The sequence below is a fragment of the Canis lupus genome, chromosome 17 (genome assembly GCF_048164855.1).
Source record: "Canis lupus baileyi chromosome 17, mCanLup2.hap1, whole genome shotgun sequence".
NCBI lineage: Eukaryota > Metazoa > Chordata > Mammalia > Carnivora > Canidae > Canis > Canis lupus.
The window spans coordinates 1484057-1500079 of NC_132854.1; the positions used below are offsets into that span (position 1 = coordinate 1484057).

General features: G+C 48.5%; 1 long non-coding RNA gene across 4 annotated transcripts in view; it reads right to left on the minus strand.

Annotated features, from left to right (window-relative positions):
- Positions 1–1700: 1700 nt before the first annotated feature.
- The window catches only part of LOC140607810 (uncharacterized), a 592127-nt gene continuing 577804 nt past the window's right edge, over positions 1701–16023 (minus strand). For 2 of the 4 annotated variants that reach the window (XR_012009714.1, XR_012009715.1), the window contains 5 exons: positions 14438–14735; positions 13378–13521; positions 8542–8978; positions 7872–8116; positions 1701–2548 (listed from right to left, as the gene is read on the minus strand). This is a non-coding gene — a long non-coding RNA (uncharacterized lncRNA). Of the gene's footprint in view, positions 2549–7871; positions 8117–8541; positions 8979–13377; positions 13522–14437; positions 14736–15028; positions 15300–15840; positions 15978–16023 lie in introns of those variants that run through there. The other 2 variants (XR_012009716.1, XR_012009713.1) reach the window with 2 other exon arrangements.

Here is a 16023-nt window from a genome sequence, read left to right on the forward strand (position 1 = left end):
TGTTTTCCCAGAGTTCATATCCACCCGCAGCTGTTGCTCGTGCAACATTCCTCTCCGAAGTGCTCACTGTCCTATCAGAGTGTAGTCATGAACGTACAGCCTCAGGCTGTCGGATTTTCCGTTTGGATTTATTTCATTACAATTTATTGCATGCCTGAGCCAGTGTGTTTACATTAGAGAGGTGGCATAAACCTGAAGATAAAGGCTATCACAGTTATTGCCATGTAGAAATATGTTCTAAATATAGTGATTTTTAAATGGGATGGCACCCCTGTTGTCAGACTAGTCAGTGTGTGTTCGTGAAACATATTTACCAATCAGTCATTCTATTAATTAGATCAAATCATCAACTTTTAAAATCTCTTTTGTGATAGTAAATAAATTCTAACAGCAACAGGAGGAACAATGACATAAGCTTTGGTGAGAGAAGGTTCCTGAGAGGATGGGGCTAGAGCAGGGTGTGCACTCCTGTCCACCATGACTGCAGCTTCTGAGAATCACCTGCAAGACCCTTCTGATTCCAGCAGCAAGATCTCTATAGAAAAGGCTCAAGGACTTTCTTTTCTAGCTCTTGTTTCGGTCCTATTTACGAGGAATCTTATCAATATTATTGGCAGTTTTCAGAGGGAGACAGTGAGTGAAGTTAGGTAACAAAAATAAACAGATAAGCAGGAAGGGCCCTCGCACAGAGGTTCTTGGGCATCATCAGCCTCCTGTCCATCCTAGAAGGAGTTAAACAGTCCAGACAATGTGCCTCAAATTTGATAATATTTCAGCCTTTCTATGGAATGTCTTTTGAAGAAAAGAACAAAGACCCCATGAACAACGGGCGGATATGCAAACTATAGTGACTGGCTTAGAATCACAGAAACTTGAGAAATGTCCGCTTCCCACGTAAGTTGCCTAACTTGCAAAAACATGTACAATTTGCTTACCACCATATTAAAATCTAGATAAGCTCCCTCATTTACGAGAGGGCTTCGTTGCTTTCTTATCTGTTTTTGAGATATCTTGTAATAAGACTTTTTTTTTTTTTTTTTTTTTGGTCGGTACTGCTTTTTCAATCAATGTAGCTGACACCAGATAATTTGAACACAAGGGACATATCTCACTGGCCCTGTGTGGACATTGACCTAATTTAGCTAATCTTAGATTATTTATCCAGAATATCTTGTCTTCAAATATTTGAAAGTGTATAACCATTATCGTCTTTAGGGGAAAAAGAAAAACAGGAAAGTGAATGGAATCTTTCTAGTTTTATAATATGATGGAGCAAATGAGGCCACGCAATTTGCATATTAAAGAAGCAGAACAAATTAACGGGGAACTTTGCTAGCATAGAATCTTCATACTGCCAGTCTGGGGGCCACGTGCCTGGATTTCTCTCCTCGATGCTTTTTAATCATGTTTGGTTCTTCTACTCTGGGATGATCCCAAAAAAGTAGAAGAGCAAGGTTGACAGTAAGTGGTTAAATTCTTACAGTTTGCTTCTATAGTTATTCCAGTAAGTTCAATGACAGCAAACATGAATCATCATGGAAATAAACCACCTGTCATACTAATAAATATGCCATCCTACACATCCAGAGTGAGGTCACCTAAGTTTCTAATGGAATGTCGGTGGCTCTTCAGCAAGGTACATGTTATATATTTAGTTATTTCCCTGGATACACTTTAAAAAAAAAACAACAGGAAGGAAGTCAGATTAAATAACTATTTCTATTAGTTTCTTATTAATTGAACACAAGTCTCAAATAACAAGAGTGATATTTTCCAAGGAATTAGTACAAAGAATAAACCATTTCAATTAACTTACCCACAGAATCTTGATCATTCTTGGTACTCTACATTTTCCTTTTCCTTTAGTTAAATTTAATTTGGCCAAAAATAGAACATTAAGTGGACATACTAACAATGAGCAACAGGAGAGTTCCTTTTACAATAAAAATAATTTCTAAATTTTACCCAAAATTGTTTATGAGATACTCCCAATTTATTGGCAAAGTAGACTCAACTCACATTTTTGCTGAATCGATTCTTCATTAATTATATAATACTCCAAAAGTAAATATGTAAAAATACAGTGTGTGCATATCAAGTTTACATGCATGTAGAATGTCCGCAGTTATACTGAATTTACTATAAACAATATTCTCAGCAGTGTCTTTTTTCTTGCTATCATCAAAAGATGAAATATGATTTCTAAGTTTTGTAACTTTACTTGTAGATATCTTGTCTCTAAGATGTTAACATGGACCATTTAAAGATACTGTATTTAAAATTAAAAATGTTTGCAAATGTTTTATTGTAATATTTTTGACCAAGGTGTGACTCCACAGATTTTTAAAGCTATGAGTCCATCATAGAAGTCAACAAATCTGGAAGCAATTCCATTCTTGCTCCGCAGAAAGCACTTTCAGGGGCTGTAGCTTCTTGCTCAGGTCTGCTGTTTGTTTGTTTTGTTCAGATGGCAGTGGTGGCGGCAGTGGCGGTGGTGGTAACGCCTCCCAAGGGAAGGGGAACAGCCGAAAAACACCCAAACGCTGACCTGAAATTTGAAAATGACAGGAAAGGGTTGCTTGGGGCCTGTGTGGACATTACACAATAACCTTTTGTGATTTACATTTCATCACGATCTAACATTTGTAGCCAGATTCCTCAAAAGTTATTTGAGAGTTCATTTAAGATTGCCAACTGCGATCACAATACAGCAATTAGGCAGAATTAAAGTTAAAATGGAGAGAAAATGAAGCAAGCAATAAAATACAATGCGCACTGCCACCCCACCCCCACTGCGCATTCTCCTGGAAGAAAAGGAGCCTTGATAATGCATCATCTTCCAAAAGCAACTGTAACAGGGCAGGTTCTGCTCTGCCTCCCCCTAACCCATGTGCTCAGCATTTCCATCTTTGCTTTTCCTCTTCCATTTCCTGGAGGAGCGGAGGTAAAGGCGAAGGCTGCCCCACGGAGCAAGCCACAATCGGGAGCCACGTGGGTCACTTAAAATGCCCCAAAAGCCACATTTTTAAAAAGTGGAAGAAGCAAGTGAAATTAACTTCAAAAATGTGTTTATTTTACCCCATATATCCGAAATACAGTCATTTCAGCATGAAAAGAAGATTTTTAAATGATCGGTGGGGTAGTGTATGTGCTTTCTTTCCCATCACATTTTGAACAGCTGGTGTCTTGCATGCTCATTGCACACCTCCACGTGGACTGGCCATGTCTAAATGCTCAGGGGCCGCAGGGCACAGAGTGTGGGTGGGCGGCCAGGGAGAACACGCTGGGAGAAAGAACAAACGTGGAAGCATGAGAAACAGTGGTAACGCAGGCCCCTCTGGCAAGCTCAGAAGGACCTGCTCTGAAAGCCCAGGGGAAAGGGTCAAGAAACAACCCACACTGTCCTCCACAGACATCACTTTACCGCTGATGTGTTGAATTCTGTAAAGATCAGCTCACTCATCCTTGTGTGTGTAGCCAACAGAGTATTCTTTCCAGAGTGTGGCTTTCCTGCCATGAGGAGCCAGGGGTCACTGGCCACCGCCCCCCTCAGCCAGCCTGTGCCGCAGGACCCCAGGATCCCCAGGCGCCTCTGGGTGTTTGTACGAACGTGAGTGCACACTGCGTGTGTTGGGTGGGGCTGTGAGTGTTAGGGTGCGTGAGAATGTGGCGCAGCGGGGAGCAAGGTAGGCGCATCCAGGCTCACAGCCCAGGGTTAGGGGCCTGGCCGTCCCGGGAGCCGCCTCTGCCAGGAACAGGCCCATGTGGGCCACTGCAGCTTTCCTGTGGCCATTCGTTCCACCCATGGCCAGGGCCTCATCAGTCCTTCAGCAAACCTATTTTGGATACTCCCAATGAACCAGAATGCTGTCTACACCCCGGAGAGATCCCTGCAAAAACTTGGTCTCCCCTGGCTGGACCCACATCATCCTGTGTGTGTACCACAGGCAGGATCTCCAAGCACCTGTGGCTTCCAGCCCTGCCCCAGCTGTGGTGGACCTGGTGGGAGAGGTTGGGCACATGGACGCGGGAAGACATGGGAAGACACTCAGACACGTCCATGAGCAGCAGCAGGGCCCAAGTCCTAAAGTTTTCCAGGGAGAAAAAGGAGTGTTCTAGGTCACCTCCTAAGGGTGACACATTTAACCAGATTACTAGGCTGGGCCCATCCCACCTGCCCTCCCAGCCCCAAACAAGACACACCAACAGGGCCTCCTCTCCATTTACTTCTGGTTCTCCTTATGTTTACAAACACTGTATTTGGTTTCACCCCTTCCAAATCCTACCCTTCAGTTTGTCAAGAAATTAGAGGCACCCGAAGAGGCTTTGAGGGGTGCCAGGGGGCCTCTGGCACCAGGGAAGACTTGGCCCTGGGGCGCCTTCCATCTGCACATGTGCTTCTCAGCTCAGGGCTGGGAATGACCTAGAGCCTCTCTTGGTGTTGACTGCCTTCTGGGAAAAACTTCCAGCCCAGGATGAGGAAGGGAGAGGATGGATCTACACGGAATCCTGAGTAAAGAGGCAGAAGGACATATTAACATAGGTCGGTGGTTGGAGGAGGGAAGCAGACTTTGCCAGCACTGGGCCCTTCCTCGGACCTGGACCTGACCTCGGGGATGCAGTGGGATGCAGGGGGATGCCCTGGGCCCGCCAGCACAGCCTGCCCCTCCTGCCCATGGTTCTGGAAAATAAGGTCACCCTGGAAGGTGGGGGTGGGAGCACAAGGCAGGGAGGAGAGGGAGAAGCATGGTGGCCGCAGCCCTGGGAGCAGCAGTCCCTGCGGCTGGGACCATGTCTGGTGGTGCTCAAGGATGGCGAGCTGTTTGTAGCAGCGCTGCTGAGGAGTGCTGCCTGGTATAACTTGTTTGTTTTGGGGCACAACTACTCTAATATGTGTTGTTCTGCGTTCAATCTAAAGAAAAAAACTTCAAGAACTCTCAGAGCGTTATCCCTGGCGCAGAAGATGCTGTCTTTGTTAGATGCACTCCACCTGTTCCGCTGGCTGCTCTTGGTGATTTAAACTTGCCAGGAACACTTAGAAAATGCAAAAAAAGAAAAAAAAAAAAAAAAAACCACCCTCATAATCTCAGTCACTTGAGCCAGACGTCTGAGCTCTGAACCTCAAGGAGGTTTTTCAGTTTGCGAATTCACCAGAAAGAGAACTATGGATCGTCAGTGGCTGTCACTTGCGGCCCTGCCCCTTCCCCTCCCGACAGAAGGGGATCTGGAGTTTGAAACTTGTCACGGAGAAGAGAGACCTTTGCCGAGAAGGCTGCTAATGAATTCGGATTGTATAGTGTTCAAAATCTGATGTTTTGCAATGATGACATTAGTGTGGCAAGCGAGGATCCAGGGCGACAAGTCTGCGCAGCTGCTCTGCGCTTTGAAATGCCCAAGACAATGGGCGCAGTGTTCCCGGGGCCTCGCCTCTCTCCTCCATCTGCATAGTCTGTTCTGCCTGACTGACCAGCGGGTCTGTCGCAGGGATCAGCATTGTTCACAGATCACTTCAAGATGGCCAGGATGACAAGATTCAGGTGAGAGATGAAGTGGGGTGATTCCCCAAGGCCACAACAATAAGCTGCCCTGGGAACCTCGGTGGGGGCGGGGCTTGCCCGCTGGAAGGGCGGATTTACTAGTTTGCCTTTAGAGACCTCATCAAGCTGTTGGAGAGGAAAATGGAAGACTTGGGATTTTAACAGGACTTTACAATGCGCTATTTGGGGGGTAATTTGGGGTCTTCCTTTATGCAAAAATCCAATAATTTATGGCATTTTTATTTCAGTGTGTGCCTTTGCTCTTAGAATTCTCCGAGTCTGCCAAAAGGGAAACAGTTTCCTTCTCTGAGGCCAAAAACTGTCACAAACGGAGACTGAGTTTCTCTTTTCCAAAAACACCGTTTCCAAAAGTGGCTTTTGGTGCTCCCTTGGCTGGCAAATCTGAGTTGAAGTAAACAGAATGAGTTTACTTCCAAGTTACCAGACACATGGCACCTGGCTTCCCAAGTCAGGGTCACACTGGAGTCCGCGGGGCGAATCACACGCACAGAGAACCGCCACCCCCGCGCGGACTTCATTGCACACGGCTGTTTCCACTTTGGTCATGCCTTTCCCCGAGAACGCGGCTCCATCTGCAGATGCACTTCACCCAGGGGCAGCTCAGGGGCAGAGTGGGGCCTGCGGCCCTGGGGCGCGCCTCCACACCCCAGGGCCTCTCCGTGGAGACTTCAGTCATGGGAGTGCAAAGATTGCCCATGATCTGCAGATGCCGGGATGCAGCTGGAGGGACCGCGGGGAGCAGGGGCAGGGCGTCGTGAAGCTGCAGCGACCCCCAGAAAGGCAGGGAGAACCTCTTCTGCAGAAAATAAGGGGTGCGGGCATGCTTTCTCCCACATCAGACGACGTGATCCTGGCACCGACAACTCCCCCGCCGCGTGGACCCGGAGGCCGCCTGGCCAAGCCCTAGCGCCCGGCCCCGGCCGCGCCCCGCCCCGCCCCGCCCCGCAGGGCCCCAGGACGCCCCCTCCCGCCGCTCCCCCGCTCGCTCCCTCCGCCTCCCGCGCCGCCCCCGCCCCCGCCCCCGCCCCCCGCCCGCCGACCAGCGAGCCCTGCGGAAGGCGCTCTGCGGCCCCGCGCGTGGGCACCAGGCCCGGGCGCACCCGGCGGCGGCCCGGAGCAGGGATGCCCGCACGCGGCCCCGCAAGCGCCGGGAGGCGCCTCCCCGTCCCCACCGGCGTTCGCTGCGGATTGCAGCAGACGCTCATCTCGGGAATATAACGATTAATCCAGCCGCAGGTTTCCAGATAAGTGATTGTGATGGAGATTGTTGGCGAGAAAATAGACAATTATCCGCTGTTAGCTTTACATAAAGATCGCATTAACTCAAATTAGTTATCAGACAAAAGAGCGTCGGCGCGAGCGCCCTGCCCGGGCCCTGCCCGCGGGGACCCCCGGGCGCAGCCAGGTCCGGCGCGCGGCCAGGGGGAGCGCACGAGGCGGACCCCGGTCCGGGCCCCACGCGCGGACGCCAGCGCCCGGCTCGCCCGCACTCACCGCCCGGCACCTGGCGCGGGCTGGCGGCCGCCCCCCGCCCCCCAAGGACGCCCGCGTGCCAGCTCCACCCCTGTGCCTCCTCCCCGCTCGCAGGCTCCCCGGCCGCGTCCGGGTCTGGGGCCCGCGTCCCCCGCCCCCCGCGGCCCCGCTCCGGTCCTCCAGCCCCAGCCCGCCAGGACGTCCTCGGTTCTCCCCGAGGGGCCCGGCCCGCCCTCCTCCCGCCCCGGAATCGCACTCGCAGCAAAGGCGTCCTGCCGAGTCCAGAGCCCTTCCAAGGGGCGGCCCCATGACCTGCCCCACCCTCACCGGCCCTCTGGCGGCTGCCCCCGCCCGGACCCGGTCGCCAGGAGAACCGATGGGAAAGGGGACTGGGAGCGACAGGGCGCAGAGTGACCCTTGGAGCTGAGTGTCAGCGGCGGGGGGGCCTTCGGGGCCCGCAGCCACGCCGGGGCAGAGACAGGGCAGTGCGGTCTGGACGCTGGGTGGACACACGTTGCGCGCTGCCTGCACGCTCGGTGGCCTCCTGCGCGCTTTTTCTCCCGTGTCCCTACCGATGTGACACGGGCATGTCGGAGCACAGATTTCCCCGACCCCGTGGGTGCAAGCGCACTGCCCTCCGCGGGCCCCAGGCCCCCGGGGACCCCACTGCCGAGGGCACGCCGGCACTCCTGAGCGGGGCGGCCTCCGGGCCCCCAGGGTCCCTGGGCCCCGCTGAATAGGGCGGATAATGACCCCCGGTTCCCAAGGCAGGCTTTCTGCTGCCTGGTGAGCTTGGATTTGTGTGGTCCAAGCCTTTCCCAGCTTGTCCCATTCTGTCACCGGGATAAGGGGCTCCCTCGGCTCGTTTGCACCTGCGTCGCTTTTGGCTCCTTCAGGAATGCGCTGAAGCTTGTAATCAGCTTTGTGAAGCCATTGAGTGCACGGCTGAGCGAAACTTCCAAAGCTCGAGGAGAACTGGCCGGCTGAATAGGAGCCAGCATGGGGCTGCTCTCCAAGCCTCCGCGCTGCCAAATTCCAGCAGAGCCCCTCACAATCGCTCCGCGCGGGCTCCGCGCTTCCCCACACTGAGAAAAGTGAGAAAAGAAAAGCGAGAATTCCAGTCACCGAGGTTAGCCGTTTGTTCCCAGATTAATGGCAAACGGCTCCTTCTCGCTGCCCTCCCCCCCAGCTTAGCTCCCCAGCCCAGGAAGCGTGACACAGGCAGGAGAGGCCAGTTATTGTAACTCCCCATCTGATTTCAGGTTTTCAGGGAGGGTCCCCAGCTCTGGTCCCCTAGGGAGCCTCCCCACCTGGGGCCTCGGTGTAGGCCTGTGAGTTGCACCTTGCTGGGAGCTTGCTGGGGAGGAAGCCAAACCTCAGAGGCCTTGTAGTAGCAGTGCAGAGCCTCCAAACCTTTCCCTCAGGAAAGGAAAGCCGCAGGCCAGTCCTACCCCTTCCCCGCCATCCCCCAGTGGCTTCGGAAAAGAGGAAAGCAGTGCTTCTCTGACACCTGAGATGTGTTTGTTTTTTCTAGACAGGTGACTTCAGGACCTGAGGTGTGGTGGTGCTGATGGCTGTGGTTCTGGAGGCCCGGCTGGCAGGCCACGGTTCACTCTCCCTACCAAGGTAGTTGGAGGGAAAGCCTCTCCAGGCTGGCTTTGGCTCTGTGAAAAGGTAAAGTCTTGACAGCCAGCAGATGAGCCAGCTTGCCAAAGGCAGGCGCATACTCGTCACATCAAGACAGACCAGCACCCTCTCACTGTCAGCGTGTCCAGGGCAGGGCTCTTTGGTCACACCCCGTCCTCTTAGAACAGTGTCTGGCACGTAGGAGGCGCCCAGGACGTCTTTGCTGAGTGAATGTTGTCCACTTTCATCTCTGAGCTCAGAGTCTGGAGGCAGGCGTTCGGGAATGTGGAATCTCTTCTCAGGACTGCGGGGAAGGTCCTCCTTGGAGGGAAAAAAAAAGTGAAGGCAACATAATGATCTGTGCATAAAACCTGTTTACAATCACTGTGAACTTCTTTAGCTAATGAGTTTTTCTCACCATGAACTGGAAGCCTCTACTCTTCTGCCAGCACAGATGTACCATTTTGAGGATGTGATCTGGATTTCCCTTCCCGCCAGCGAGCATAACCCCAGGCCCACAGAGGCGCTTCCTGAGACAGTGGCTTGCTTTGCTGGGTGCATCCGAATGCCTGACGGCTGCTCTGTGCTATAAATAGTCTCCTGGCCCAGGGAACAGCTTAATGGGCCTCTTTAAATACCTGGCTGATTGTAAAGCCCTGTGGAAAGTAACATTCACCGGCAGGCAGGCGAGGAGGGGAGGGCTCCCTCTGCGGATGCCCTAGGGCAGCGTTCTTGGTCACCACAGTTTCCTGAGACACGAAATGGGCAAGAATTCTCTTTCTGCACAAAAGTCGTGCGTAAGAAGCCATCCACGGGAAACGTGTCTGAGCGAGGAGAGAGCTGTACTCAGGGTTCTAGTGCTGTGCCCACGAGTACTCAGGGGCATCGGGTTGTTAGCAGCAGGAATGGGAAGCAAAGAAGCAAATGCTTGGTCCTGTCCTAAAGCACATCAGACAGCTCTGCTCAGGAGCACACAGCTCAGAACCCCTAAAAGGGGAAAATGAGAGAATTTGGGGTTCAGAGAGAAGTTCAGTATCTCTCCGTGCCAAGTCTTCGTGCATTCATTCCTGGATGCTAACGTGCTTTAAACATCCCAAATTCAGACCACCCATTTGACATGTTAAGTTTAATGTTTTTATTGTAAAGTTTGATGTGTTGTTTTCAGCAGCCTTTCACCTTCCAAACATTCTCGGTAACAAGTCAGGGGGATATGCAGTAATTCAGAAATTAGTGAAATTTTACTCTTGGTGGGGGTGTTGGATTAAGAGGCTGGGAGAGTGTGAAACAAGTCAACGTGTAATTGTATGATAAGGCTCTCACGAGGAATTTATTGGCCAAGTTGCTATTTCTATTCCTTCCTAATCTCGTTTAGCACATTCATTCTCTGCAATCTGTCTGCATAATCTTCTGTGGCAGAATGGCAGCCAATAGAAGCATGCATGTTTGGAGAGAAGAGGAAATATGCAGAAGCGTGATAAACTGATGCTAATTATCCATATTTAGGACACTGAGTGCAGAAGATCAAGGTTTACAAATAACAAACCAGAGCCAATGATGATGGCTTCCTCGTGTGGAGTATGTTGGAGCAGACCAGATAAGGGTTTCACGGGCAGGAGAGATTTATTGGTCAAAGGGTTCACCTTCCACTTTTCCATAGCAGTAAATTATTTAGGCTAAATTCACCAGAACATTACTCTTTTATTTGGCCATGTGCCATGACTTGCTCTCTCTTTGTGTCCTTTCATTGCAAATCCTTGTAGTGTAACATCGGTTGATAAGGGACAGATAATTGAAGTAATAGGTAATTCCCTTTAAATGGTACGGATAGGACAGGACGGTGAGGTTGATGCCACCGGGAGGAACACAACAAGGTAAGGGGCAGAGGGGCTGACAGTGAGGCAGCAGTGACCTGACCATTGAACCAGCCCTCTGCCAGAGACGAGGTGGACAGTCACCTGTGGACGTGCATGTGTGTCCTCTGCCCCACCAGCTGGCATGCTGTGGTAAGAAGCAGGGGTGGGAGCATTGAGCCAACATGTCTGCTTTCTTGCATGGAATCCTTATCATTTAAACATTTAAAAATCTAAACATGTTCTTCCTCTTCTCTCTATTGAGCCCACACCACCTCCAACTGACCTAATAATGTTTAAAATTGGCTTCCAATCCTCTCCAAGACTTCTGGCTCTGAGGAGAGACGCAGAAAGAATTCAGCCTGGAAATACCGCGTGGCACGGTTGAGGGGTCAGTGGTAGAGATTTTTCTGCATTACAATAATTGCCTTGTAAAGTTTCCAGGAAACAAGCACAAATATAGCTCAGTATTTAGCTGCACATTTGAATGCTCATCTTGAAATTTAAAATATTAATTAAATCCCATTCAAGGATACTAACTGGGTGATTCTTTTTTTTTTTTTTTTTGACTCATCATCACACTTGGTACCAGTTGGGAAACTGATCTCCATGCTTCATCTTTTGAGAGTCTTTGGGAGTTTTCATTTGTAGCTCTTTCAGTTGGTGATGGACAAGGCAAGAGGAACCCTCTGTCAAATACGCATTGCAATCCAGTGTGAATCACTTGTAAATACAAGACTTTTTAGAATAAAAATAGCCATGCTAGGACGCCTGGGTGGTTCAGGGGTTGAGTGTCAGCCTTTGGCTCAGGGAGTTCCGGTATCAGGGTATCCGGGTATCGGTATGGAGTCCCACATTAGGCTCTCTGCATGAAACCTGCTTTTCCCTCTGCCTGTGTCTCTGCCTCTCTCTCTCTCTCTCTCTCTCTCTCTCTCTGTGTGTCTGTCATGAATAAATAAATAAAATCTTTTAAAAAATAAAAATAAAAACAGCCATGCTGAAGTTTGGGGATATAATTTATAATTCCCACGTAAAGAAGTATTAGGGAAGAATATGTGATCTTTGACACACAATTTCTCCTCACCCTAAACCATATGGACAAGAAATTATCTACAGATTAATCCCACACACATGCACTTGTTTTTCTCAACAAGCCTAAGACACCATTTATTATAGGATGCATCTTTATTTCGTGTGCCACCATGAAAAGAAACAACTTAACAATTGTCACTGGTGGTAATGATGTGTGCAGATTCCAGAGATGATAAAACTAAAAATGTGTGTCTTGAACCAAGGAAATACAGTACATACAGTTGTGCTAGTTGGATGATGAGTTTGTAACATTTTGCCTACGATACTTTCAGAATTACCCACTATTCTGTAGAAATTAACTTTGTTAAAAATTAACAGATGTGTTAAAATAATATGTAGTCAACACATGCAACACACACTCTATAGTTATATGTAATTTAAAAATGTAGAATTGAGACAATTATCCATTCAACTCACAAAAAAAAAGAAAGAAAAAAAGAAAAAAGAAAAAAAGAAAAACATTCTTTCATCGGTAATAAGCTAACAATCGAGGGTAAAGATCTGATTGCTACTGTTTCTAGAAATTACCGAGGCTACAGAGAGGATTCAATTCTTTAATTTATGTGATGCATGCACATTCCCCTCAAATCAGTGTGACCTCACACACACACACATATATATGATATATATATATATATATATATATATATATATGTTTGGTGTCAGCCAAAGTGAAGTGAATAATTTTTTGAAAAGATTTTATTTATTTACTCATGATAGACATAGAGAGAGGCAGAGACATAGGCAGAGGGAGAAGCAGGCTCCATGCCGGGAGCCTGACGTGGGACTCGATCCTGGGACTCCAGGATCACACCCTGGGCCCAAGGTGGTGCTAAACTGCTGAGCCACCCAGGGGTCCCCTGAAGTGAATAATTTAGGCTTGGTGTATATGGTTTGGTTTGTTTCTCGTACTCCAGAGAGGGAGAGAGGGGTGTTGATCTGGATGATTACCCAGAATCAGCTCTTCTCCCAGAGATACAGATTTTTTACCTATGTGCTTTCAACAATGCCCAAACTCTACCTATAGATACTCCCTGGTCCTCAAACCCCTCTTTTTCCCTCACCAACAACTGCTGATCTGTGAAACTAGCCTCTGTGATGAAAAGAGGGTTCAGTCCAGAGAGAGAGCAACAATTATTTTCAAAGGAACCAGTTAAACTACTTACCAGTGAATTTTTAAATTTTAATTTCTTTTTAAGATTCAATTTAGTGTTTTTTTTCTTCTTTTAATTACTCATGTTCATACATTTGCATGGAGGCAAATTTTTATCCCACTAAAAGCTTACCTTGGAGGAACGTGGAAAAGCAAAATGGGGTAAAGCCACCAAACCAACAGACCTAGGATTTTAAATGTGGCTGCTGTCACCCCCTCCCTGGCTGTGCAGCATGCAGTGTGCCCGCATGCACATGTGTGTATGTGTGTATGCACATGCACCCACATACTCACTGACCCAGCTCGGGGAGAAAGCATGGAGAGGGAAAGTCACAGAGAGATGACTGAAGGAAGTAGGATATAGTGCAACTCTGAGTTACTTAGTGTCTTTCTGGAGACCCTCTCTGTCCATCCTTGAAGGTCATGATGCCAGCACAGGTGTCAATGGGAGCCATGTGCCTGACTCCCACTCTGGGGGCTTTTTCTCACATTAAAGTGACTGGTTAGTTTGGTGTTCCTATCCTTTCCTTCCAGAACCTTCCTCCCCACCCCACCCCCGTATCAACTAACATCAAATATTTATTCAGTGCATGCATACTTCATTAAGCATCTCTGCCATAAATACCTTGTTCCCATTGAATCCTCAAATAACGCAGAAGATGGCTTTCTGTGTTCATCTTCCTGGACCACTTTAGCGAAGGCATCTCGGCCCCTTTAAAAATGTCTCAGAGCTGGATTGCTTATCTGTGGGCAGTATACATTGAGGTATCTGAAACAAACACAGAACTCCAATTATTGTTTGCCTGTGAACTGGTTAGCAAGATGATTACAAGATACAGTAAATACACTTGGCATGTTGAAACATACTTTCAGCTCCAATGACTTCAAATAGCTTCTAAGTAAAACAAATAAACAGAATAATGGTGGGATTTATTTGGAATTATTCATTATGAGACTACCCAAGGCATGACATTTCCAATCACGTCTTAATTTTCTTTTTAGGAGCAGAAAGGGTTTTCATATCTTGACATATTCACCACCCTGGGCCTGAGGCAGTTATCTCTCTGGCTCATTCTATGGTTCCAAATGCTGATGGCATGCTGTGGGGTCTTTTGCAGATCATGCATGGTTTGCTCTGGCTTCTACACATTAAAAGTGAAATAAATACGCAGGCTGACTGTCCTAGATTATGATCTATGAGTTGATGTGTTAAATGAGCCCATTGCTTTAAAGGTTATAAATGACAAGATTTTTACTATTACAAGTAATTTATAGCTATTTCCTGTTTGACGTGACAGATCCTCCTGGCGAAGTCCAAATTTGTCTGCTTGACATACATTTATTTTAACATTCTCTTTTTCTCCAAATTCTAGAGTATTAACTACTGTTTTCCTGGGTGTCAATTTGCACCTGTGGGGTCTACCTCTTGAGGCTTCAATGAGGTCCCCTGGCCTCTACTCCAGATGGCTGCCTGCATTTGAGCAGCTAATGTGGATGATTACTGGCATATTTACTGTAATTTATAAAAATCACAGGAAATGACATTTTTATTAGTCACTGACTCCACTATCACCAACCGCAATGGGTGTTATGCATACAAATCCATTTTAAAAATTGTTCTCCCTAAATCAGAAGCTCTTCCCAGTCTTTAATTCTGTGAAATGATCATGTTTCACTTTGCTTACTGTGGATGAGGTTGCAGAGGAGCTCAGACTTCAGCTTATTTCTTATGGCCTGGAACTTCTTGTGTGAAGATGGGAATTAGGGTCAGAGAAGTGGCCTCCCAGACTGAGAGAAAGCTCCAGGAGTGTGCAGGCCTGAGTATGGAGGGGAGCGAGGAGCCCGGGCCTGGAGCCAGGCGGCAGCCCACAGTCACTCCAGTTCACGGTGAGGATGACACGCACGCAGCTGCCATTGTCACAGTGGTGTACGCTGGTATTCACACCCCCGGTCCAGTGACAGAGCTGCTGGCTGGTGATGATTCTGTACAGAGACAGAACATGGTACTGAGAAAACTCAGTCTTGCTTCCCCCGTTCCTCACTCCATGCCCTCACAAAGGCCTTGCTTATCTCAGAAGGGAGGGCATGGATTGAATCTTAAAGCCTGAATAGGAATTGTCTATCATGGGCTAGGGCAGAAGACACAGAATTTGCTACCTGCCAAGATATTAGGGCTTTGGGTATTAGGAGGTGGAGTGCATTTGAGGGAACAGCAGAAAATAAGACTGGAAACAAGGGCAGGAACCACCACAAAGAGCCTTGAATGTCACACTCACAAAAAGAGTGATCTTCACTCCATAGGCAACCAAAAACACTGAAGGATGATCATCCTTTGGGATGTATTGAGTACTCGATTCCAGAGTCAGAAGCGGCAGTCGAAACCATAGAGTCCATCAGAAAATGGACGATCTCCCAAGAAGAGGAATGGGGGTAAAGACCCCATCTGGGCAGCATGGCGTTCCACAGAAGAAATGGGAAAGAAGCAGGGAGCAGTGGGTGCAGAGGAGGTCATGTCAGGAATATCAAGAAGGAAGAGCTCCCAGATATCTGCAAGACCAGAAAACCAAGTTGGTCAAAGTCACCCAAATGTTCCCTGTTTGGGGGGGAAGTAGGAAGTCTTCCTTTCCTGTAACCAGAGAGCCTGCAGTGGGATGGTGGGTCACAGGGCACACCCAGGAAGGTGAGCAGAAGACAGGAGAGCAAAAGGCTCGAGGCCCAGATATCTTCACTGCGAGGGGAGGTGGTGTTAGCATGTCTACACACAGGAGACCGGCACACATCACCAACTGGAAGCAATGGGCAAGCAACACTTGTGACCACAAACATTTGCAAATATCTGTGGGGCCAGGATGACCCGGACCCTAGAACACAGTGGAGAAGAGCTTTTACCACGAACAGGTACAGTGGCAGAGAAAGAAAGGGGCTTGTTGACACTCATTTGTTCATACGCTCATTTCTAGATACAAAGTGTGTTGTTTGGTCTCAACAAAGTGGAGGCAGAGGCTTTTAACGCCCATGTTACAACAAGAAAACTGAGGCTCAGGGGAACCCAGCGAATATGCAGGAAAGCCAACATCGAAACTTATACCTGCATGACTGAAATGTTCCTAACGGGCCACCACGCTCCCTCAATGGGACCTCTGGGTGGGGAGGAGAGGCATCAGTGAGAGAGACACAGACAAGATATGGATCACACATATCAATGGAGCTTCGATGGAGTCTTTGGTGAGACATTGGTGAGTCACAGTAAATCATTGATGAGTCATTGATG